General features: G+C 32.6%; 1 long non-coding RNA gene across 1 annotated transcript; it reads left to right on the top strand.

Annotated features, from left to right (window-relative positions):
• The first annotated feature begins 2,603 nt into the window (after positions 1-2,603).
• LOC107911396 (uncharacterized) lies at positions 2,604-3,269 on the top strand. The gene is made up of 2 exons (XR_001687870.2): positions 2,604-2,756; positions 3,047-3,269. It is a non-coding gene; the product is annotated as an uncharacterized lncRNA (long non-coding RNA).
• Positions 3,270-4,412: the final 1,143 nt, after the last annotated feature.

The raw sequence follows: 4,412 nt of genomic DNA, 5'->3' as shown, positions 1-4,412 counted from the left end.
GTGAAAATGGTGTGATAATTGTGAATTGTGAAATGTGCACTAAATTGTAATGATGGAGAAATGAGAAATCTTTTTCGAAATAATTCTATAAAGTATTTAATTGAATGAGATTCAGTTTTAATGCCCAAGTAGATGGAATTTAGAACTACCAAGATATTAGTGGCATGCCATTAAGGAACTTTAGCGCGCTCTCTGATTATTAGCACGTTGGTGCTCTCTGACTACTAGCACGTTGGTGCTCTCTGATTTTAGCACGTCAGTGCTCTCTGTTTAGCACATCTGTGCTCTCTGTATAGCACTTTAGTGCTCTCTGTTCATTAGTGCATAATAATGCACCTCTGTATTTGTTCCGTATATCCGGTGTGTTCTATATAAATCTACTTTGGGCTAAGATTATGATTTGTGGATAAAAGCGAATCATTAATATGCTAATGTAAGTTTTATGAAGCTTATACGTACGTAAATACGTAATAACAGAAAGAGTTTGACATATTTTGTTTATATTTATTTATCTGTTTATTTTTTGTAGTGCTTACTAAGCCTTCACCGGCTTAACGCGTTTAATTTTAACGCGTAGGTACAGTTTGTCTCGAAGAGGTAAAGTCAGGATAGAAGATCTCTCATCTCATCACATCCTCAAGAGCTTCAAAAGTAGGTACCATATTTTGAATTAAAATGGCATGTACATAGACAATCAGTTATGCTTCCATGTGTTAGGAACTAAAATGTAAACTCTTGGACTTCTATCTATTTTTAAGTACTTTACGTATTTTGGTATATATATAAAATGAATTAGTAAAACTATATGTATGTTTGCAAATATGGTTGGTAAGTTAAAATGCTATGTATAAATGGTTTAATTAAACAATATCTAGCTATAATCGTTTGGCACCAAATGTAATAGCCTTATATTGGGTCAGTACGATTAGACTAGGTATAGGGTTGTTACAAAAACTAATTTATCCAAAGCAAATTTAAAATAAAATAATGTGTAAAAGAAAATACTAAATAATAAAAGAAACAGTTTTCAAAAGAATATATGAAAGGTTTTAATGTAAAACAATTTCAAATAAATAAAAAAAGCTTAAAACATATAATGATAAAAGAGCAGGGTATTTTACCAATAAAAGCCTTTTTTTTTCAAAATTTACCGAAATGGGCCAACTATTTAATTATTTATCGGAATGGTCTATTTTCCGCGAAATCGCGTCCACGTCAGCGCGATGTCAGGCTACGCGCTAGGAAATTGCATCCACATCAGCGCGACTTGCTGACGTGGACGGAAATCGCGCCTTAGAGGACGCGATTTGCTGACGTGGCATGAACAGTTTATGTTTTTTAGCTTGAAAAACTTTAAAAGGCCATAACTTTTGGCTCGGTTGTCCGATTGAGACGATTTTTTTTAATTTCGAATAACTTTTCAAGATCTACGCGCTGACAAACTGCTTAGAGATGAATAGTGACTAATTTGTAAAGTATAATTTGTTAGTTACGAGTATAGGGACTAAAGTGTAATTATTTCAAAATTAGCATGAAATTTTTGTATTTAAGAATATTTGAATGTTATGGAAGGATGAAATTGAATTTGAATTGAAAAACAAAGCTTAGATTTGAAAATATGACTATTTAGGTTTTAGGGACTAAATTGAATAAAATGAAAATTTTAGGGAACTTCTCAAAAGTGGAATGAGCTGACTTATACCTATAACAGGATGATATAAGACAATTCTATAAAAAAAGATCCGGTGTTTACTTCAAATAAATAAGGAAAATAATGATTTGAATGTTTTCAAATTCAATTTTAAACCGAAAAAATCAAAATTTAGGGGCAAAAAAGGATCTTTTTCGACGAAAACTGCGGCAAACCGCCTTCGGCGTTTGTCAGTGCGTAGATCTCGAAAAGTTATTCGAAATCAAAAAAAAATCGTCTGAATCGGACAACCGAGCAAAAAGTTATGGCCTTTTAAAGTTTTCCAAGCTTAAAAACATAAACTGTTCATCCACGTCAGCAAATCGCGTCCTCGTAGGCACGATTTGTGTCCACGTAAGCAAATTGCGCTGACGTGGACGCAATGTCCTGACACGTACCCTAACATCGAGCTGACGTGTACGCGATTTCGCGGAAAATGGCCCATTCCGATAAATAATCAAAAAATCGGCCCATTTCGGTAAATTTTGAAAAAAAATGGCTTTTTTTGGTAAATTGCCCAAAAGAGCATATCTTAAAAAATAAATAAATTAAATATATTAAGGATATGGTTGAAATGAAATTAAAAAAAAGGTCTTAAACTGCAAATACATGAAACCGGGGGCTGGGGGGCAAGAATAAAATGCGCTAAAGACATGGGGGACCGATTGTGCAATATTCCCTGTCCCACATACGCATCGCTTTGCGTAGGACTAGATCGGAAAGGATGCGAAATTCTGTGGCCGAAATTGAGTAAAATAAAAGAGTGCACCGAATGTCCACAGAATTGAAGGGGCTAATTGTGTAAAATACCCATTAGGGCAATACTGCGCAGCCCTCCAAGCTTCCAAACGGCGCCGTTTTATAATCCATAAAAGTTAAAAATTTTACTTCTTTTTTTGCTGTTCCATTTTCTGCAAAGAACCTACAAAACAAAAGGGGAGGTTCCCCTTCTCTGCCAAAGTTCCAAGGCCATGGAACAGGGAACGAAAAAAACCTTGACCCCTCCCTAAACCCACATCCGGCGACGACGAAGGACCATCGACGGCGGGCCTAAGGGCTGATTCGGGTAACCTTTTTCTTTTCACATTCTTTGATGTATTTTTAAAATCGATTTGCAACAATAAATAAACAAACATACAAAAATAAAGAAAAACGAAGAGAGAGAAGTTCAAATCAACCTTTTCTTTAATCTCGATTTTTTTTATCTCAATATTTATGTGTTCGTAAAAAAAAAGTTACAATGAGAATCCTTTGGCTTTTATAGCCATATTACACCCGTTTTATCTTCATCTTTTTGTTTTTTTGCTCTTTAGTTCTTTGTAATCCTCTGTTGTTTGCATTCACTTCTCCCTGCAGGTGTCAGAGGCGTGACGATGGCGTGCGAGGAGATGGAACGGTGCGCAGGGGTAGAGGCGGCGGCCAACGGTGCCCTAGGGTTTCTCTTTTTTTGCTGCAACAATTTGTTTGTGGGCTAGGGTTGTATTGGGCTGGCATAGTTGAGTTTTGGGTTTATTTTATTTTGGGTCTGGTTTTTTTGGTTTGTAAATGAACTGTTAACATTTTGGGTTTTATTTGTTTATTTTCGGGCTTTTAGCTTTGTCAAAAATTGGGTTACAACATTATATAAAAGGAAGGTCATAATTACCTTCCCTACAAAGACAAGCATTTTAAGGGAAACAAACTATAAGATAATGGTTAAAGGTTAAATTTCAATTTCAATTTTTATATTAATCTCAAATTTTAATATTTATACTTTAATTTTTTATGTAATTTGATATCTCAACTTTTATAAGGTAAGGCATTTTTTACATGAAACATGTCTAAGTCTTTTTTTTCTTTGACATTATAAGATAATTGTCAAATTTCAACTTTGATTTCTTTATTTCGTTTTTTTAAATTATATAACAATGGTCTAATTTTAGCTTTGATTCATATATTACGCTCAAATATTAAATTTAAACTCTATATTTAAAATTTTGATATAATTTGGTATTTTAACTTTTAAATTGTTCTTATTTGTTAAGTTTAGATCTATTGCAATGTCTCTTTTTTTTTCTGTCACATATTATCAACTGAGTCCTTAAAAAAATTTAATGATATTAACAAATAGACTTAAATTTTGAATTTTGAAAAATGAATAGACTAAATTATTAAAAATAGAAATATAGAAACTTAATTTCAAATATATAAAAAAAATTAAAAATATTGATACGTATATTAAAAAATTAGAGATTAAACATATTGTAACCTTATAATTTAAGCATGTTGGCCAAAAAACTAAATCCAATATAAAACTTGGAAACCATACTATTATAGGAAAGGTCCAAATTATAATACTGTGACATCGAAAAGGAAGGACGAGAAGCTTGGCATAATCTGCTTATAAGTCTAAGATGAAGCTGTTATTAGTCCTGTAATTGTTGTTGGTCTGTCAAATCCCGCAGGCTGACTTACCGGCAAACAACAAATATATTAAACCTATGTTTTTATGTCCAACCAAATTGCATTATTGGAGCTTCGATCAAAAAAAAAAAAAAACATTATTGGAGAAGTATTTGCACTATTTAATTTGTCATCAACAATGAAAATATATAATTTGGGGACCATGACCCTAATATATAACTTTTACACTTTAACATTAATTTCTAACCAACCCATCATCACGTAGGAATTAATTACCAGAGCATCTACGTATATTTTACTCATACTTTATTTAATAACT

This window comes from Gossypium hirsutum, chromosome D11 (genome assembly GCF_007990345.1).
Source record: "Gossypium hirsutum isolate 1008001.06 chromosome D11, Gossypium_hirsutum_v2.1, whole genome shotgun sequence".
Taxonomy (NCBI): Eukaryota; Viridiplantae; Streptophyta; class Magnoliopsida; order Malvales; family Malvaceae; genus Gossypium; species Gossypium hirsutum.
The sequence above is the reverse complement of the archived record's forward strand: the minus strand, read 5'-3'. Positions and strand labels throughout refer to the sequence as shown.